Source organism: Nylanderia fulva, unplaced genomic scaffold (genome assembly GCF_048542155.1).
Source record: "Nylanderia fulva isolate GAGA-0341 unplaced genomic scaffold, ASM4854215v1 Scaffold50, whole genome shotgun sequence".
In the NCBI taxonomy this organism is placed as follows: Eukaryota; Metazoa; Arthropoda; class Insecta; order Hymenoptera; family Formicidae; genus Nylanderia; species Nylanderia fulva.
In genome coordinates, this window is record NW_028190588.1 from 536,725 (window position 1) to 559,001 (window position 22,277).

Here is a 22,277-nt window from a genome sequence, read left to right on the forward strand (position 1 = left end):
ATATATTTATAAAATAGTATAGTCAATATATTTATAAATTAAACTATAAATTTAAAATAATATTGTTCATTTGAAAAAAATGAAAGAATTAGTCGGTATAATTCGCGGAACGTTCGATTTTAATTAGATTTGCTCCTTAATTATTATAGTGAAATTTGAGTAATGCAATTATATATTACGGTCTCGCGATTAGATTTGAACTCGGATCCGATGTGGGCGCTACGAGGATTAAACAGAGATTCTAGAATTGAGAGTTAATTAGATTCTCGGTACTTCGTACGCCACTATATTAATTATTCATCATCCGACGAGCGAGTAGTCGCAGTCGCGACTCGATCGCCGAGCCACGTCGCAAGTATATCGGAATATCGATGTGTTTGCAAGATCCCTCGTATTGATGATCGTGTTCGGTGATCGATTCGGCGCGGACGCTCGATTTCCCATAAATGTTAACGGCGGAGAAACCCGCGTCGTCGCATACGTGGAGGGCTAATTGGACCGCGAATGTACCTAATCGAACCTAATGCGAGCAGCCGAGGTCCGTGTCTCGGGCTTCGGTAACGGGCCATGAATTATCGATAAGCCGCAAACGCTCCCCTTCTATCGACAAAGTCGCACGTGGAGGATGGCGATGCATGGCCCGCGAAGACAATGCGACCGTCGTTCTGATAGCGGGGCAACATGACTCTGCGAACATCGACAAGCTAAGCGTGACGGATAGGGGTAGATAGAATCTAATTAAACCTATAGCAAGATCGAGATACAAAACGCATGACTGCGGTTTCAACAATCGAGCGGAACGGTCATCCTACATCCTTCCTGTGCAAATTTCGGAGAAAAAAAGTGCTCTTAGCGTAATGTTTCGTGTAAGAAGGAAGAATCGAAAATTTTATATACTCGAATTTTTTTCTTTTATGTATACGTGTATGCGATGGCATATATCTGCATCTCGCGTCTTTGCTATATATTTCTTGTATTGTTTTTCGTTTTTTATAATTTTGATATTGAATTTTTTTAGACTGTATATATATACTATATATTGTACATATATTACAAACTCCATTATAACCATTCTCGATTTGAAAAATTGAATTTTGCGTTATTTCCGGAAATTCCATTACCTCGCAAATACAATCAAGCGTTGATTGTCTCGGAAATAATATTGGTTGCGCGCAAAATGTACGTGTACACATATACAGTCGCGGTGAAGTAAGCCCTAACTTCGAATGGAATCCGAGTGTAGATCCATCGCTAGACGATGACATCACGTCTCCGTTCGCTACAAAAAGTCTCCATTAGCAAGCAAATACATTCCCGTATTCTTTCTGTCCGCAGACAAGACCGAACAGCGAAAAGAAATCGATAAAATTGAAGGATCTCAGCCTAGAGAGCTCGGGCCAATACAAATGCGAAGTTTCCACCGAGGCGCCGTCCTTCGCTACCACTTATCAGACTGCCAATCTGACGGTGATTCGTAAGTATCCATCATCTCTTAATCAATAATATCGGGTAACCGAAAAGACACTCGCGTGCCGTCTTTTTAGTAGAAACGCAGCATTGAGAAATTTCCTCTTTTTTGTTCAATTGAGGCAGCTTTATTTATTTATTTTTTTATTGAAGTTTTTAAAATTTGAAAATTTTAACAAATTGATAATGATACATGGTAATATCATCTCGTTACGTAAAAAAATCCCAGTGTCTCGTTAATTCACGAATGTCCAATAGAGTTCCCGTCTGTCTGTTTGAGTTACTGCCAACAATATCTGCCATTATGGGATATTTATGTATAACAGCGCGCGATAAACTATTTCGGTAACGCCCGCGTGGCGTTTTATTGTAAAATAGTTGTCCACCGGCAACCATTTCGCACATCCTCGTGCCATTAATATGTGTCTTGTGGGTACGTTCCCGAATATACTTTTTAATTATATCCGCGTTCAGTTTTGTGTTTTATTGTTCTGCGCATACAAATAATGATATTACATGGCATGTATCTTCAATTACCGTATTTTACAATATTTTTCAATATTTTGTTTACGTAAATTACCATGTACGCGCGTAGAAAAAATGTGAGATTTATTTTTCTAATTAAAATATATGTATATGATCACCTTTTTCTATATTTATCATAATTTTTTATTTGGCGCAAAAAATATATTCCGTGAATTATATCGAAAATTATATTTCTCTCGAGGGTAATATGTGTTTTAAAAATATAATGAACATTTCCATCTGGTATTTTCTGAATTTGTAATCAACGCTGACGCGAATTTAATTATTAATTAACAGCATATATTTAGAGAAAAGAAGTTACGTGCGCTATTTATGTAAAAAATTATCGTTATTAACACAGATGTATAATACATCTTTTCGAATGATTCGTACGTAAATAAGCAATTAAGTGATAAAAGCCGCGTATGGTCAGCCCAACCTTTTACGATAACACACTTACTGATTTTGTTCACGTTTCTGTCATTTTTGGTCGCCATTAAATCTCTTGCGTTCCAATTAACGGTTTAATTATGTGCATTATAATTCATATATGCGAATCATGTAAAATACGCGGTTGCCTGCGTTTATTAAGTTTTTCTTCACTGAAACAGCACGAGCGACACTAATTTGCCCGATTCAGCCATCCCAATAAAATTGTCCGCCGACTCGATCGACATATAAATCGTCAAAATGCTCAACTTTATCGGGCCGCGGAAGAAAAATAGCATTATTACCGGAGGCGTCGTTATCGTACTACTGGGAATCAATCAACGCCGAAATTTATCTTCAACAAGTACCTCCGTTCACGATCCGCGAGATCAATTAAATGGTCGTCATGTGAACGGCGACCTTCTCTCTCTCTCTCTCTCTCTCTTTTCTCTATTTTTTTCTCTCTCTCTCTTTCCCTTTTTTCGGTAACGAGAAAGTCAGTTTCAGGATAACAGATGCCGCGATATGAATAGATTTTTCCCGAAAAAATAACGCGTCCGCAATTCTGGCTATCGCTCGCGGCTTTCGATTCTTGGCCGGAACGCGTGAATCACCGGCGAGTGACGAGACATGTCCAGAATAAAGCGCTGTATTCCTATCGAACAGACAGAAACTGCCATATCGTGAATTGGACGGTGAGATCACAAATCTGCGGAACGGTAAATGTTCGGGGAACGACTTCGAAAATGACTTTTGTTCTTTATTCAAAAACTCAAATTTTGATATTTCGAGATTATTACCGTGTCGATTTCCTCTCTTAAAGATATTTTCATTTATCAAAGATTTAGGGAGATTTAAATCGAAATTAAATGTTGAATTTGAGGTTGCCAAGACTGCTTGATCGAATCACGAAATGTGCAATATTGCAAAGTATTTAATTATTATTTTTAAATAAAGATTTAAACAAAATGTGCATGGTTATTTGATCTGTTTGATGAATGTGTGGCGTTTTTAAGGGAGAACTCGCTGGAGAACGAGACAAAAGAGGAAAAAAAGAAAACGGAAACCGGTCAGAGAGTAAAAAGAGAACCGTGTTACTGCAAAGAGAACCCGAGCTGTCCAGTTTTTCGACCACGCGAAATTTGTTTCTGTCGTGACGTAGATGCCGCAGGAATTACCTTTCTCCCCCGTCTTCTCTATCAAAAAAAATTTACATCGTTTATCACCATACATCATCAGAAAAAAAAAGAAGCGAGAAAAAACATGTTCGCTATCCCGTCGAATATTTTCGCGGATGCGAGCCTATCTCCGCTTTCGATTCGCTCGAATCCTGAATTTGCTGTCGAAAGTGTTACGATCGCTCCGATCGAACGCAAGTTTTTGCAGTAGCTCGTGATCGCGTTTTACCTGAAAGTTGTTTTCTCACGAACATCGTTGTTTCACATCGTACTCGAAGTGAAATTAATCGAATCCCTCTCATCAATGACGTCTGAATAAAAATAAAATCCTTCTCCCGCAAGACTTGTTCTTGTTTGACTATACAACAGCATCGATTTTTTTTTTTCAAACTGCAAACTCGTTGCGGTTCGACGGAGATAACTCAGCGAACGTAGATTGTAACGAGAGAAGAGTTTTTGTAAACACACACGATGGCCGCGTGTTGATCGATACTGGCAGAAAATTACGGGATCGCGACGTTTGCATAAAATAATTGAAATTGTTCGACCGTTCCTGAAACACAATGAAAAAATTCGAGGGCAACGTCGGAACACTTTCGCATGCCATTCCACGTAGGATTAATTTCCCGCTGATTGAAAGACGCATAATTCGCAAATTCCCGGCGCCGGCCTTTGTGTTTGCACGGTATTGAAAAAAAGCGCGAAGCGTAAAACGAAAATATTATTCGATGATGAATTCCACGGATACTGGTGAAATCTTGTTGAGAGAATATTGTACGTCAGCCCCTTGATTATATCTGGCGCGGAAAAGCCGGGGAAAAATAGACCGAAATACCTTTCAGTCATTAGGAAAATCGCTAAATGTGTCGATAATAAGTAGCAATCGACGAATAAAGAATTATTAGAGACATGGACATGGACCATGTGTGCGCATTTCGCGAAACAATTTGTGGATATGAATTTAATTTCGCGGAGAGCAATAAATTTTTACAGAGATAACCGAGCGTAATTTATGCAGTTGCGAAAAGCGCAACGCTCGTAAACCCGGCTTTATATCCTTTAGGTCGTTGATATTTCTCATAATGAAGGGTACATACAGTCATATGCCGTATTTAAACAACATATGGAAGAAGGGTGCAATGCCCTTAGAAAATGAATAAAACGCTCGGAAATACATATATCTTCGCGAACGCGAGTGGCTTAATGAAGCGTCTCTCTGTCTGGTTTACTAACAGCCATTCTACGTATTTCTAGGGATATAAAAAGTCGTCAGAGTGAAAGCATTGCGAACAAATGTTCTTTTCAGTACTCATTATTGTTAGATAGTGAGCAGCCGTAGGCGACCGAGCTCGCCTTATTGCTACAATATAGTCATTAATGTCAAGTTAATTAATGACATAAATAGCTTTTTGCGAGCCGTACACATATAGTAATGAAGAATGAAAGACTGAAAAAATTATTAAAATCGTCACTACATAAGTTATTTTTGTTTATCCAAAATATTAAACAACTAATTGTATAAAATTGGATCAATATTTCGTTGCGCATTTCGTTACTCAATTTTAACTCAAATTTAAATTCCACGTGTTACACGATTTTCGTGCATCGTTCAAGATGTGATATCTTGGCCACATTGTTCCAGACGTATCGCTAAAATATCGCGATGTCAATCGTACAGAGATGCAGAAACAAAAATAAAAATATCTATCTAATCTGGAAAGCTCGAGCGAGATGGCGTTCTCGAGAAGAGATACAAACTTTTGGATTATGCATGAGAGACGTCGTCGAGGATTTGGTCTCCTCTCGATCGTCCGTCCTGCTACGATAGCTTGCTTGCCAGCTCTTTCGCGTCTTTTCGACAACATAAATCGACTGACGAAAGAAGCAAGTCGAATAAAAACCGAAACTTCCTCTTCCACTCAATTCTCGAAGCACTTAAATTCGTTTACCGATGTCAAAATGAGCCATTTTTCATGCTATATTTTTCAATATTGCGTTTTTCTTATCTCAGATAAGATAAAGCATCATAAGTACTCTGTAAGTTTTATACATTTTCAAGAAAAAATATATATTTTTTTACTCCAAAATAATATCTTGCGATGATAATATTAACAATTCGATATTATCGCTTCACAATATTCCTTGTTTAACATAAGATTCAAATTGGCATAAATTATGCAAAAATAAAAAATTATTGAAAATTGTTACCGTCTGTTCATAGATTATGTATAATAAATGTATCTAATTAGTGATATATTCCTATAGCATGTGCAATAATGATGTCAGCCGCGCACAATGCGGTTGAACGATAACTCGCAAATACAATACTGCAAGTAGTCTCATTTTAGTTATAGAATGCAATTCTCCATTACGTTACAATTCAATAGATCAGTTCTCTATGTCGAAATAGATAATAATAGTACACATATAGTATTTAATATATGCATTGAATATTTCGAATTTTCATTGTATTAAAAATAGAATTTCGATTATTGGAATTAATTAGAATGTTAAAAGAGGCGAAATATCAATTAGAATTATCAATTAGAACATCTTTTCTAAAAATACACGTAAAGTGGATAAAAAAAGCTACAAACCAATAGAAGCTTAAAAAATAAAAAATTGAGACACATTTATTATTTAACGTTCTTTATTATAAAATAAAAGTCACTTACCAATTGATGCACAACAGCGAAGTTGACTACGTAGTTGATCTATAACACACAAATATAAGATCTAAATTATAGCAGCATACAAAAATATAATATTAATAATTAACTGAAAAATGATTATATACGCACCGCATTTTGTATCTTTATATGTATTTTTATATTTCTATAAAAACCAAAAATATTTAATGTAATAATTTTATTATATTCTAAAGCAATTATTCTTTTTAAGTAAAAAAAACTTTTAAGCATTATATATTATATATGCATATATGCAATAAAATGTATATATGCATATATAATATTGTATACATATATAATATTATGTTTGTGTATGCATGCGCGCACACGTGTATGCATTAATTCTAAAATTAAATTGTAAAATTATAATATAATTTCCGAATATGTTAGATTAAATACATTACAAATTAATGATTAATAAACGTTCAATATACAGGGTTTGTCCGGAAAGTAATGCGTCGCATTTTTTTAAAAAAGAATTTATTGATCGCATAGGTAAAACAACTTAAAATTGTTCGAAGTATGACCCTTCTGCGTCAATACATTTTTGCCAACGCGATTTCCATGCGTCATAAGATTTCTGGAACTCCTTGACTGGGATGCTGTTCAGGGAGGCCGTCGAAGTAGCTTGTACGTTGTCAACCGACTCGAGCTGTTGTCCTTTGAGCTTCCTTTTCAGCCGAGGAAATAAAAAAAAGTCGTACTGAAAGACCCATGACTCATCCCCAGTGATAACGTTGTTCAGGAAATTGGGATTATCTGCACAGAGTTGCTTGAGTTCTTCACAAACTTCCACTCGGTGTTGCTTTTGCGCATCGGTCAACACTCTGGGCACAAGTTTTGCGCAAATCTTCCGCATGGCCAAGTCTTCCGATACAATCTCGTGAACAATCGTTTTCGGCAAGTTCAATAATTCCGACATTAAGCGAACATTCATTCGACGGTCTGAATTCAATAATTGGCGCACACGAGTCACATTGTCGTCCGTTCGCGATGTTGACGGGCGTCCTGCGCGGGCCTCGTCGGCGACCTCCTTCCGACCTTCTCTAAACATCTTGTGCCATCTGTTTGACTGCGATTTGGAAAGGCAATCGTCCCCGAAAACTTTCTTGAGCATTTCAAAAGTTTCCAGCGGCGTCTTGTCCAGCTTCACGCAAAACTTTATCGCATAGCGTTGCTCTATCGTTCTCTCCATCACAAGTTCGACGCGACCACTAAGCAGAGGTTCACAGAATAAGCCGTCCTAACCCTCCAAGCGCATGGAAACAATTGAGCGACCTACCGTTGGAAAGCTAAGGGTACCCCCCTTCCTCCCCAACCGGTCCCATCGCTCTGCGATGTATAGTCGCGTCACAAAAAAATGCGACGCATTACTTTCCGGACCAACCCTGTACAACTCTCTGTTATTTAGAGCAATCATTGATTTGAAATTTTCAAATACATGACATTTGGGTACAAATATATAGTATGTATATACTGTAAATATACATGTATATGCTAATTCTTCATTATTCTTTTTTTTATTAACGTTGTCTTTCAATCTGCAACGATAAATCTGCTTAAAGCACTATATGATTAATTTGGTCTGAAGTGATCTCGTCGTGACTCCGCGCTCTTTCGTTCATGTGAAGAAATCAGCTGTGCGTACGCGCTATCACGCACGATAGTAGCCACGACCTATCCCACTTTCTCCCTCCCCCTCCCATTTCTACGAGCACGCCTGACCACTCATTCATAAATCAAACGCGCGCGCGTGCGCGCATAACTTTACGAACGCTAACTTTATTCAATATATATTTTAACGCATGTGTGACACACAGGAAATATTTCTTATCACATCATTTCAGAATACTGCGGCAGATATACATGTGTTTACGTGCACAACACAAACGAACACATCTTAACAAATCTAATGATAAGCTTAAACGACTTGACTACGACGTAACTAGCAATTTTATTTGATTATTTCACGACGTTTCGACCATTTGGTTGTGGTCCTTTTCAAGTGAAATTTCTACAACATAATGTTACACAATATTTTTTAACATACGAAAACTCATTTAAGTGTTAAATTAATAAAATAAGTATAAATTTTATAAACATACCATCAATTAAACCGAGGTTAACATAACATCACACCGGTGTTATTTGAAATCGAAAGTTAAACGTTAAAAGAGGAACACGTCCCATCGTTATGATGTTAAAAGTTAAAAATTAAAAGAGGAACACGTCCCATCGTTATGATGTTTCGTCAACGACTAAACTTGAAACGCGCCACTAAACAATCTTTATTATTTTGTCGTAAATGTTTGTCAAATTCTCGGTGTCTTTCTGTAGGTTAACTGTATTGTCATGCTTCTTTATGAAGAACATTTCAGCAATCTCTCTCTTTCTTACATGTTTCTCGTTATGTAAAATTGTCGGTGATTTCCAATCAAAGTTATGCCCAAATCTAATGATGTAAATATGAACACTAAAAATATCGTGAGATACATGATCTGTGTACGTATATGGTACATGAAACTGGAATTTAAAATAAGAAAAACAGTCTACTTTTCGTGGACTAGACACGCGAAATTAGGAATGACTGCTGCAATTTTATCTGAACTCTTGTAATTTATTTATATATTCATTTCTATTGTTTGAAAATACTTATTTCTTTACTAAAAGAAGAAGAAGCTGAAACTATGTATATTTTCGGCACATTCTACTAAATAATATTTAAAATAATTGAGACTTTGGGGGATTAAATGACATTCAGTTATAACCGAAATATAATTTAGGTACATATCTAAATGTCGACACAATCGATACTGTGGCCGCATCGGAACTATTATTGCACGTTATAACAGACTTACGATGGGCACTTTGGTTCAATGGTTCGGTTTTAATTCTACGCGGTTCGACGTTAAATCTCTGCGTAACAAACCGAACGGCGAACGGAAAATAGGACGAGAGAATATCGAATACCTATATAAACGCGCTCGCGCGTCGAACGGTATCGAGTATAATTCCGGCAAAGTGCATAATTGGGATGTAACAAACGGGTAACATATGGACCGCGACGAGCCCGTTGCGCTCGCTCGCGAATTGATTACAGGTACTCGATTGGCGGAGGCTGCACCCTAATGAAAATCAGCCGCGATCAAAAAGGGGGAAGAGGGGAGTGAGAGATAGGGGAAAATGGAGGACTTGCGCTCGGCGGATTGATCATTTGTGGCTGACGCGCGATTGCTTAATTAAACTCGATAGTACTTCTGCGAGTACAATGCAGCACCCGATTTCGTATCGGCGAATGTCAATTAACTCTCCCCATAATTTAATCTCGTTGTTCATCGCCGAAAAAAAGTTATTATCACAACACACGATATAAAACCGATAAACGTGAAACTGTGCAATGTGTGTTTGTAACAAAAGTCGCGCCACTATATTTATGACTTTAAACATTTTTTACCGTGCATCCCCGTCAATCGTGCGTACTTTTTTACATCACGTATTTATATAAAACCTTCCGTCGAGTTCATTTAATTTGTTATACGTAAAAGTAATTATGAAAATGTAATATCCGCCTCCCGGGAATAGCCAGACTTTTTATATCAACGCAAAAGATCGCGGATGTACGGAGATGTTACATAAATGTAAAACGCTTCTACTCCGCCAGCTGTTTTTTTCCATCATGTTAAATATTATATTATAATAAAAGATCTCTTTCTCAAGCGTTTTGTTTGCAGAGTGGCTACAGCAATAACAAGCCAGCAAGAATAATAATAGTAATAAAACTAATGACAATATAACAATAATAATAATTATCGTAATATAATTTCTTGTAAAAGCGAGATGGGGCGCTGAGAAAAAAAAACACAGACATGATTCGAGACTCTCTGTGCGAGAGGAGACAAACAGGAAAAGAAGTCCCCGACTAAACTGCGAGCGAGTATCGCTCGTTTAGCCGGTTGCTCTCTTACAACCACCCATGCTACTTTGTAATTATTTCAAACAAGTTAATTTGTGCGGCGTGTGTTCAACCCTCTTTCCTCCATACACGGTCCTCTCGCCTTATTTACCCAGCTTTCCCTGCCCTCTGTTCTATTCCTAATTGTTAATTACAAAGTAACTTTCGACGGACCTTATTAAACGTTGTGCCGTTTGCCGGACCACGTGGCACGCATAACCGTGGCACGAAACAACAACTCCCGGCCTCTCGTATATATAATTAAGAGTATCTCCGCTACGTGTAAGTGAGCGCCGAATTCCGTAGGAAGCGACGAAACAGCGGGCGCGGAAACACGGCTTCCAGAATTGAAAGTAATTGGTATGGGGGCGCGCGTGCGGGATTCCACTTACCGGATATGCGGCGCGCGATCTACGATATTCGCGAGGATATTGCGAATGTCTGTTGTTCCCTCCCGTTCTCTCGCTTTCTCGTCGTGCTTGTCTTGTCGCGATCATCCGTTATGGAGATTTTCGCTTCTGGAACACTTGCGGAAAATGTACGTGAGCTTTCCTGCGAGCGGAAATTCCCGTATCTTTTATTCGCGGCATGCGAGATCTATATAGATTCTATTTGCTCGAGAGTTGTTGCACCTCGAACGTTGTTTCACTGCCGAGTATTTGATAAATTAACGAGAAATTAATTTTTTTTTACCCAACATGTCAATCATTATATCTCATCAAATAGTATGTTAAATTACATTAATTTGCAAATGTGATTGTTAAAAGAATATAAATAAAAATTTAATATATAATATCTTATTTGTTTTCCATTTTTATTTTTTTAACTAAAAAACTATTTTTGCGTAATATAGAATATTTCTCTTCAATTATTGTAAATGGAAAAAAAAAGATTTACTCTATATCGGGAATGTATGCTTATTTTTTCAATATTGATTCTTTTTTTATAGTATAACTGTATGAAATTCGAAATCCTCGATTAAAGAACTTTTGTGTGTACATTTGGTTTTCAAAATATTATTCAATCATTAGCACTACCAGTATATACTATGTTGCATTTCGAGCATATTTTCTCAATGCAAATATTACGCTTAATTGCTTCGTTACAACGACTTGAATTCTTCTAAATAAGTCGCGAGAGAATGAGAGAGTCCGCGCTCAAGAACTCGCATAAAAATATCTGTGCTCGTTTATGCACATGACTAAATATCCAGGTTGAGAAAGAATATAACGCCACGAGGGTAGGTACAACCGAGTGTTGCATACCGTAGATTTTTACCATTTACTTCGCGTGCGCATTTACACGTCTTCCTGAACTTTTCACAGAACTCACGTAGAAACTCGTCCGGGTCGGGCGGATTTATTTAACGAGAGTATAAATGCGGGATATATAAGCTACAATGCCGCGTTCTTTCGCCGCTTTATCCGCGGCGTATCACCGCGATAAATTAGACCGGCATGCACCATTAATTAGCTTTACGCTCCGGAAAATATTCCCCAACTATGCCTTCTCGCTGTCTTGAGAGTGCTCGTACTTCTTTCCGGGGATATTTAAATCCCTCCGTGATAAACACGGGACTTGTATACGCGGAGGGATTAAGAACTGAATTAATTTAAACGACAATTATATATGTATCGCGAATGTTACGACGGATCTGCGTTCGTCAGGGTAATAACTAAATGATATTGAATATAATCCGTGTGCGCATTAACCGCAGTATCGTAAATGTATCGACATTGCAATGAGATGTTTGACTTTGAGCAAGCGGCTTGGCATAATTTAATAATCGATATGCGATATTGATTCGTAAACGTTATTGTTATGTCATTATCGTCGCGTAATTAAACCAAATAATGAGGATAGTGTGTGTAACTTGTAATTATCATCGGATTAAATTTCCCATAGGATTAAATAGGATAAGGTTGGAGTTATAATGTATAAGGAAGCATAATGTAGATACTTTGAAATAATAAGTGACATAAATAAATTATTGGCGCGACGCGATCGATGCTGTATAACCGTCAACGTTTAAATTTGTATTGTGAAATAGCAACGTTCTTTCAAAGTCTCGACGCAAGACACATGCACACGATGAAGCTATTATTATCTGCAATTTTTCTTTATATATCGCTCGATCAGAAATACCATTTTATATATATCCCGATATCGCCTTCTTTATAACCATATATCGGCTTTATATGAAATTCCGTGAAATTCTTATATTTTATATTATTCTTTATATTACATCATATTATGTTATTGTGTGTATATTTCTACTATAAATTTTTTATTATACTATTATTCAATTTTCTGGCAGATGATTATTTTTTAATTACCGATAGTTTGTAAAAAAATATTATTATAGCACACAGCAATAATTATTATGTTCTTTCAACTATGTTTTTTTAATAATAATAAGAAAACAAAATTATCTTAATAATAAACGAGTCAAATTCCCTTTTCGCTAATGATAGTGAAGTAATTAATCACGATTAGCGCCAATCGATTGAGCGCAGGTATCTTGGCGGCATTTCAAGAGAACCAAACATAAACAAGTTGCGAAAAATAAACGACGCTAAAGAAAACGATAGGAGTTACGCGAAAAGTCTTGACCGTTATCGATGCATCCTGACCGGCAGACTCTGTCAGCGTATCCTCGTAGCTTTGAGCGATGAGTAGAAAAAAGTAGATGAGTCTCTAGAGGAGTTCTCTCTTCGTGAGACCACCCAGACGGCAGTAACGCGAAACGTGGATGGAAAAAGAAAATTTAGATCTTAAACAACGAGCTGAAGTACGACCGGCGAGTCTCAAAGCGAGTTCATTAGACTGCTCGATTTCGATCATGATGAAACAAAAATTCACTTGTGATCAGTATTTCGTACAACGAAGATGAGAACTCCAGCTAGAATCGAAGCGCAAACGCGTTTTGATCCTACAATAATATTTTTTCTATTTTTTTTTTTTTTTATCTAACATAAGACACTTTTACTTTTTAATAAAACGGAATAAAGAACAGGAGGGAGGGTATAAAGAAAGTTGACGAGAGAAAGAAATTTGAAAAAAAATATTATCACGACACTCTTATTTTCTCTATAATTATTTCTGGCATTACAAATATAGATGTGCACTGGCGCTATCATTGATGTTCAGATGCTTTAGGGAATTCTACTCAAATACCTATTCAATGCACTCGGAATTGTACTTAACAATGCGTAAAGCCTAGTGCTGAAAAGTGTAATGGACGTTAGTGCGCTAAATGTTCTCTCCAGTCACTGGTTTATCCCCCGGAGTAAGCAGCTGCATGGGTTTTCAGGGAAATATATGCACCGAAATTCCCGGCAGCTCAACAGGCTTAACGTGTTTTAGAACAATACGATCAGATAGTAAATAATGTGGAATAATCGATAATATTTTGATATCCTAAATATGCTTTCACGTTTAATCTTCGACGCTTTATGTCCTCACGGTTACTCTCGGTTATGTTATCTCGGCACTTCTTTCTTAGAGACAGACTAGTCTAGTATATTTGTATAATATTTATATATCGTACGTACATGCTATTGTTTCTTCCTCTTCCGCCAGCATAAAATATAACGTGTTGCGTGAATAACAGAAATATTGCTCTGATCTTTATTCAAATATATCAAAGAAATTAAACATTTCGGGTACTATGCATATATTAAGTAAAAAGAAAATTAATGTCTTACACAAAAAGAATATTTTTGCAAGCATGTAGAAAATTAAAAAATATTTTTAGGAATTTTTAGGAATTTGAAAAAATGTATGAAACAATATCGTTCATTAAAAAATCACGTAACTAAACACAGAATTAAAAAATAAAAATAGAAAAGAGATATAATTTTCATCTCAAAATCTCTTGAGAACATGCATTAATGAAGAGAAGAGCATTTATTATAGGGGTGAAAAAAATGTAGGAATTAACAAAATTACAAGAAAGGAAAGGATACAAAGAGAAAAAGGAAACAGGGTAGAAGAGAAGAAAGAGCATCAGTCAAATACAGCGTAAGATGACAAAGCGAATGCATCAGAACAACGAAGGAAGAAAGGACACCAGTAATGGCAGGACGTTCAGGATCGCAGAAGAAACGAGGACGCGGTGTGAGAAAGGTACAAGAAATGAAAAAAGAAAATAGAAAGAGAGAGAGAGAGGCAGATAAAGGGAGACATTAGGCCGCGCGAGGATGGCCGAAAAGGATTTGGCGTGATTCCAGAACCGGTCAATCGACAGTAGATAACCTCGAGGCTCATCCCGCGCGACGAAAATTCTGAGTAAAAAGCTTACGTCGCGGAAGAAAAGAGAACGAAGAGATAGGTCGAGGTAAGAGGTGGGAAAAAGGTGGAGGGAAAGCGATATCAAAGGGAAGCCGGTTCGCAAGTCACGCTGGGCTTCAGCGTCGATTCATCTTCAACTGATTTCTAGACGGTTGCGTTAAAACCTGGCAAGGTACATTGACCAGATTTTGCAGCAACTTTGCGAATAGAAAATTCCGGAATTTTCGATATCTATGCGGCTAACGATATTACGCAATGTTGTCACAACAGTTGAATGTTATAAATTAAAGTCTATGTTTTAAATGGCAAGAGAGAGAGAGAGAGAGAGAGAGAGAGAGAGAGAGAGAATACAAGATCGAAAAATAAAGTTTAAATGAGTTCAAGCGAGAAAAACTCGAAGGATTATTTTAGATATAAATTTTTTAAAAGTTGGGAAAACTTGAGTTTTTATAAAAAAAAAAAGAACTGAAAAAAACTGTCTCAGACAGATTACTAGATCGACGTTATGAAACGATGAAAAAATGTATGCTAAATTGATGTAAGACTTAAAGTACGTTAAATTAGATTCCCTCGTGATATTCGTTTCATGTGAAAGCATATTCTTTTTCTACCTTAATATAATACTCGCGCAAGTTTTTTGACGAAGATGAAGAGAGGGCCTTTTGAAGTAGTAAAGATGTCGAACACAGTCAAAGATTGAATTTTCGACCGGAGGGCTAAGGACTACACATAAGAAAGATATTCCCCTTGGAACTTCAGTATGTCGGATAAGTAAGTGGATAAATTTCTACCGAGGGTAGCAAGGTCGGCGAGAGAAAAGTTCGACAAGATGGAGTCTGGAGAAACCGACTGTATAACCAACTGTGAGAATGAAAACGTAAAATTACAATTTGCACGCCATTAACCCTTGGATTCTCTCTGGAGTTTTTACAGCAGTCTGCTGTTTTTCCTTCCTTTATATTATGCTTACAATAGATAAAACGAGAAAGAGATGAAGACGAAAGACTTGAAATATTTTCTATAAAATAACATCAGCATATTAAATATTTTTTAAAAAATTATTTGATATTTTAGCATAAAATACATGTCAGCAAATCTGATTAATAATAAATGTTAGGGAATTAGAGACAAAAGGCGTTACTTGAATTAGAATTAGAAGCTTATCGTCGTTCGAACGTCAAAAAAGAAGAATCTGTTCGATGCGCGAGCAGAAAAAAATGCGAGGTGTAATCTAGCGTACTCGAAACGAGAAAAGCACGTAAAAAAAAAAAAAAAAAAAAAAAAAAAAAGGGAAGCGCGAGCTTGGAATCGCGGCGGCGATCAAACGTAGAGAAAGCTCTTGAATCTGAAATGTCGACGGTGAGACGGTAGGGATCGTAAAGACGACGAACCGGTCAAAGATCGAACACTCGAGTCCCTTTGGGGTGAAAGAATAAAAGGGAGAAAAAGGCTCAGATAGAGAAGAGAGAGAGAGAGAGAGAGAAAGATGAAGGGACAGGAGGCCGATAAAGGAAAGAAAAAAAGGAAGCGACTGGGGCTGAAAATCCAGGAGTTACGAGGACACGGCCGATATCTGAGTGGATAAATTTCCGACAAAAGAGCCGCCGCCGCCGTTATAGAAGAAAAGTAAGGGAAGATGTAAAAAGGTGTTCGAGGCACACGTAGAGAGAGAGAGGGTTGCGCGAGTGGATGAGGGATGATATAAGCGTGCAGCAGAGAGGGATGAAAATGATGAAATCCGGCAAGCTCTCTTCGGCTTTCTGCTTACTAATACAGCTCGACCATATGCCGCGTAATGTCGCGATTTCTATGATAACGATACCTAGTCTCTCTCTCTCACTCTTTCTCTCTCTCTCTCTCGCAGAGAAGAAACTAGGAGTTCATCCAGGAAAGAGAGAAGGATCGGAGATTATGTGTACCCGGCGGCGAATAAGTGTACTCCTGACCCACTTATCTCGATCTAAGGGGGATATTCACTAGTCGCGGTACACTTGTATTTACTTTCGCGCTTATTTATCATGTTGATGAAGAAAGGCGCTCGGCTTATCGCGCGAACACGACGGGATTTTGTTTTGTGTGTGTAACTCGCGCGCGGTTCTTCCGATTTCGGGGCTCGGAAATTCCTCGGGATTACGCGTGAAACCCTTATTTAAAATTCCACGATCTTAATACTAGGATTCTGAGAGTTCACTAGGATTATGAGAAAGGCATTCGTATTGATATCGCTATATATGATGATATAGGAAAACGAGTTGTAAATATTGTACATATATTCCATGTAAAGTAACGTTCTCTTTAAATTTCGATAAAATTAATGTATACGTCAAACATATCTCTGTTTAATTTAAACAGGATATAACAATGCGAAATACGGTTCTTCATATCAAACACAGTTCTCTGTACACGCGACATTGCATATAGAAACATAGGTTACATAGATTGAGATGATTGAATTAGGCGCGAACCGACGCAGTTGCTTCCCAATATTAACTCGATTTGCAGACGCAACGTGTATTCCGTGAATTTGTTACAGCAAGAGAAACAATGAGTATTCAGAGGAAAACAAGGCCAGAGACATGGCCATAAATAAGAAATATGATCTTCTATTTTTCCTGTTCACTTGGTAACTCGAGTCACATTAATTTTTAAATCAAGTTTATCCAACTAATTTTTGGATTTAATTAACAGTCGAAGTACTGATTTAAATGTAATAAAATAAAAAATGTAATAAAATAATAATTATTATAAAATATATTTCGTTAGCAACACTCAATTTCTATATTTATTTCAGCAAAAATTAGCATGTCTCTTAATTTGGCTGACCAGTTTATTCATGTATTGTTTCGTTCTTGACCGAGATTATAATTTATCCTTCAATGAGAGAGAGGGCTACTCGCCGTGCCTTCTTGTAACAGTTCGACGGAGCATTTCGCGAAAATTCAGCCTTTGTCCTCATTTCGCCGCACTTTGCAACTTCCCTTGAAACTGCAGCGGCTCGCGAAAAGACGCCTGAGATATTCGCGCGCGGAACATTCGTTCGCGATTCTCTTTCTTTCTTTTTCTCGGACCAATCGTAAAGGGAGATACTCGGAAAATGAGAGAGAGAGAGAGATCGGAGCGAATCTCTTCGAAGCGTACCACGATCGAACGCGATGTTTCCGCACGAGTAAACCGCAAGACTGACTCACAATCTTAGATAGAAATCCGTAACTCCGAATATATCGGCGAACGTACTCTCTTTCGCGCGAAAATTTGCGAGAGCTCTGGAATCTACGCGGACATTTTCGGAAGCGATTTTTACGAATAAATGCAACTGACGCAATAGAGTTTAGATCTGATCTGGTGAGTTTCGCCAATTTCAAAGACGCGTTTCTAAAAATCGAGCTAAAATGTATATTAGTACAGAGTCAGATAGGACAGAATTTTTAAATAAAGTTTTAAGATAACTTGATAAAGTTTGAAAAGAGATTCGATTAATTCTTTGGAATTTAATCTTAATCTGAAAATTTGCATCTTTGAATAACTCCAATATTTCGATGTACAAACAATCTTCAATATGATTACAAACATACGATATCTTCATGTAGAGAATTAAGCGAAAATCTGCATGTATATGTGTATACGTACGTCTACGTAGATCAAACTATTTAATCGTATATGTAACATTGCTTCCCGTGATTAAGAGAGGCTCTCGCAGGGTCAAAGGGACAGTCCGTAACGTAATCAGCAGCTATGTACGCGAATCTGCATCATTGCCTACTGGAATATTAAGATCCACGATATGAGATAGTCGTCCAATAATCTGTCAGAGCTGATGATTCGAAACGTTCAAAGGGATCAGCGTCAATATTATTTATCGTTTCCATATTAGAGCGAGTTAATTCATGCGTAGTAATAATTAACAAATGCATCTCGCAATGCGATTATTGTAACAATTTAATTCGAGTATCTCGAACGTGATACGAAGTTCATTATTATAAAATAAAATGCGTAAAATATTCAATAAAATATGTAAAATGAGTAAAAATTGTAATTATAATATCAAACGTAGCAGAATTAAATTTTTCAAAAGAATTATGGAGAAAAAGCATAAATTTCTAATATATTTAATAATATATAGAATGTTATAAATCAGCTTTCTCGATATGAACGGAATGGGTAAATTAATTTCATCGAAGCGCGCGTTGCACGAGAAACGCTTGCCGGGAAATTGAAATGATTGAACAATCAATTGGTACGCTTGGAGTTGCTCTTGAAAGAAAGAAAATATATCGTGTGCTTCGTAGTTGTAATATTTCGCGTTCTAGACTTTTCCGTTATATAAAGCAAGCGTTATATGTATGCAAAGGAATATTTCAATTACAGATAAATACTTCATCTCTGCGAAGTTAATAGACCATTTTCAGAATTTTGATATAAAACAGTGTGTTCTGGCTTTTTTCTTCGAAAGTTTTAATAAAGTTTCTCTATGTTAAAAATGTCTAATTCAAATCTGATGTAAAATATTATATAAAGGAAAGAGGTGTCGAATTCGTTTTTGTATACACAGAAAAAAATTAAAAATTATTTTTATAAAATATTTTAATCAGAATTAAGTTGAATTTAACACTTGTTGATAGAAATTCTAATTTATTATCTCATCGTTATTATCGTTCCAATAAAATACAATCTCTGTTGCAAGTAGAGTAGCGAAGAAGAAAACCAGAACGATGTAAATGTCAAGCAGCAACTATTTGAAAAGGAAATTTATATGTTTCTCTACTTAGAGAGTCTGAAAATAGTAGATACAGTATACACAGAAACGACAGATTCTCTGAAACATGAGTAAGTAAATCACAGAGATAATAATACTAAAACATCGTACTTTCTCTGCAATTCTCATTTCGCTCGAACTATGACTATCACTGTTCCTGGAAACTTCTGACGGAATTGATACGCTGGTATTATCATAATTAAGGTATATGTTGCAATATAATAAATAAGCTATTAATTGTGTTATGCACACAAATTAATAGAATAAAATATTCGATATTTTATTTTTTGTACTAGTATCCTATATTTCAAAATTGATAGAAAATCGTTATTCAATAATCGCTTAAAGCAAAAATCAATATAATCAATGGATATAATTATTGGAATATCTTATAGAAAAGTGTAGATGTTCTCTCTAAAAAATTTGTAGTTCTCTAAATAAATAGTACGCGCGCGCTCTTCGCTGCTTTACGAATAAATCTTTTAAATAAGTAATCCATCGTGGTTGCGAAGAAGTACGAGACACGTTTTGCAAACGTAAGACGTGCGATTTCGTCGATTGCATCATACGATACCGCAAGAACGCATTAATCTTGGGCATTTTCACAAAACGCCGAAGTATTTCCATTTTCCGGCTAATACGCGTGTACATACGTATCTATGCACATACGTTATAACGGCGTACCAGCATGCACCTACCTTAGAGTATCATAAATATTCACGAGGCCATAAATATTCATGCCTGCTCCGTTCAAAGGGAATCGTTTAAAGAAGGAAAAACCGAGAGAGAAACGACATCGAGCTTCTTCCAAGGATATATCTCCCTCTTACCTGATGTCACTCGAGACGAAGAAACCTACATCTCGAAGGTGAATCCAGATGATACGACATATTTTTGACGCATTACTACTGTTGTGTGAGAAACCTATCGCAAATTCACCATCGATGTATCATCGTAAATTTATTTCGTGACAAATTGTCGAAATTATTGTCACGAAAAGTATAATTTATTAATTATATTCATATAACATTAATTGAAATTCACAACTGATTATTCACAAAAGAGGCTTCTACTGTATCCTTATTAAAATTTATTTTAGGAAAAGATATCTCTATAAATTTTTTAAATTAAATTAATTATTCTCTTAATCAAAAATTTGATCTAAATTTTTTTATTTATAATATTAAATGCATTTTTTAAATTAGTCCTTTAAATTAATCCTTTAAATTAATTTTTTTTATTTGTACATGTTAGTAAAATTTTTAAACCTAAGATTCGGAAAATTGAAAAATTTCTAATAAATGATATTTAACACTTATTGTTAGCGACATCTAAATGAATATTGTAACATTTAACTTTATCTTTGAGAGTAGAACATAAAATTGTGATGATCATTCAGCTATACTGAGGATGTAGGTTTCTGATTTATGATCATTCCTTATATGATACTCGAGAGGACGATTCTGCGAGAGAAAATTAAAGGGGAACGTTCTCTCTCTAGACTTTGCCAAGTGAACCATAAACATACTTCATAAATATATCGCGAAGATTGCATGAGTCTGGAGGTTTTTCCGGCCATTTACACATCTCATCATGTCATTACCGTCATCATGTCTCTCCTTACCCTTTTATCATGACTTTATATCGCGTGACTTATGTCGATCGTTCGTACATCGTGTATCGAATCAATGCCAGTTTGAAGAAACATGTCTCTATATGATATATCATATGACATAATATATCGAACGAGCTAATTAATTAGAGATTATTTTTTATTGATGACATAATAAAAGATCGTATTACAGTCACTTATTACGCCGATAATTTCATTATCGACGCCATATGACAGTCGCTGGAAGATGACTTTTATACGAGCGCCAGCGGACAAAATTTTATGTCACAATAAAGGTAAACGTTTGCCGCGTTACGTTTTTCCTTCTACCTATTATCTCGTTACGCGGTCGTTGTTACGATCGCGCGGAATGGAATAGAAGGAAGCCAAGCTTAGAAACCCGGGGTGGAGCTTGTCTTCCTCTTTCGCTGCCCTATACGTTTCGCCTAAGAAGCGTAAGCGAGCCCTGGAAGCTCTCGTTGAAGAAAATTCATTTCCTCGACAACGATCGTACGAGCAAGTTACAGCCAAGTTTGCGGAATAGCGGGCCGAATGTCGACGCGAGAAGGAAGGTTGCAAGGAAAACAAGTTGCTACAACTACCGGCCGCAACATGCAGCATTGGGGAATACGAATTTAACCGCCGTTGGCCGTGAATTTCACAGAAACAGAAGCCAACTTCGAAACTCGAAAGATAAGATAGACATTTCAATAGACACTCTCCGGATGTAGAATTCGCAAAATATTAGGCATTCGAAATAAAGAAGAGGAAAAGGAAGAAAAGAATTTCGGACAGATTACAAATATATAGATACAAAGAAATGAGAGTAAAATGCAGAATAGAAAAACATTTAACGCGTTCTTAACATTTTTTCGCGTATTGGTTCTCATTAATAATAAAGATCAATACTTTTACAGAAATTTTTATGGGTATTTTTAAATTAAAATAAAAATATGACAAATGTAGGCATTGAAATTTCGATTAATAATACGTGATTGATTGTCAAATTCATAGTATAAATGAGTATTGTATCAGTATCGTGATCATCGAGATAATTAGCAAGCCTGCTGCTATTCACGCTAGGATTGGAAACAAGAGGAACGTGTAACCATATACGTGCGACCCTTTCTCTTGACGCCCCCCGTAAAGTTTTAATTGCTAATTAAGTCAATGTGTGTCAGTGAGTTATATTCTATTGGGAATGCGCCGCCTCGCGGAGCTAATTCAACAGCAATTAGTTGCGCGTCACGTGCCGCGCGTCCAAAACACAATACGGGCTCTCTAAATGATTATGACAATTTGATATATACATATATTTTAATATAACGCTAATCTTTCGATCTTACTTTAGCGATCTAGATGTAAGAATATTGAGAGA

The 22,277-nt window shown here is 36.5% G+C and overlaps 3 long non-coding RNA genes and 1 pseudogene across 8 annotated transcripts in view; 2 read left to right on the top strand and 2 right to left on the bottom strand.

Moving 5' to 3' along the window:
• Positions 1-22,277, top strand: part of LOC114933954 (uncharacterized) — a 213,350-nt pseudogene that overhangs the window by 149,604 nt on the left and 41,469 nt on the right. Inside the window, exon 3 of the transcript XR_014925714.1 lies at positions 1,336-1,474. The product of XR_014925714.1 is annotated as an uncharacterized LOC114933954 (transcript). The remainder of the gene's footprint in view (positions 1-1,335; positions 1,475-22,277) is intronic.
• Positions 1-22,277, bottom strand: part of LOC114933958 (uncharacterized) — a 187,222-nt gene that overhangs the window by 66,921 nt on the left and 98,024 nt on the right. For all 5 annotated transcript variants that reach the window (XR_014925717.1, XR_014925716.1, XR_014925719.1 and 2 more), the window contains one exon: positions 6,275-6,313. This is a non-coding gene — a long non-coding RNA (uncharacterized LOC114933958). Of the gene's footprint in view, positions 1-6,274; positions 6,314-22,277 lie in introns of those variants that run through there.
• LOC146721318 (uncharacterized) lies at positions 6,729-7,381 on the top strand. The gene is made up of 2 exons (XR_014925729.1): positions 6,729-6,986; positions 7,035-7,381. It is a non-coding gene; the product is annotated as an uncharacterized LOC146721318 (long non-coding RNA).
• Positions 7,357-7,673, bottom strand: LOC146721319 (uncharacterized). Its single transcript, XR_014925728.1, has 2 exons — positions 7,572-7,673; positions 7,357-7,503 (listed from the first exon to the last, which is right to left on the bottom strand). It is a non-coding gene; the product is annotated as an uncharacterized LOC146721319 (long non-coding RNA).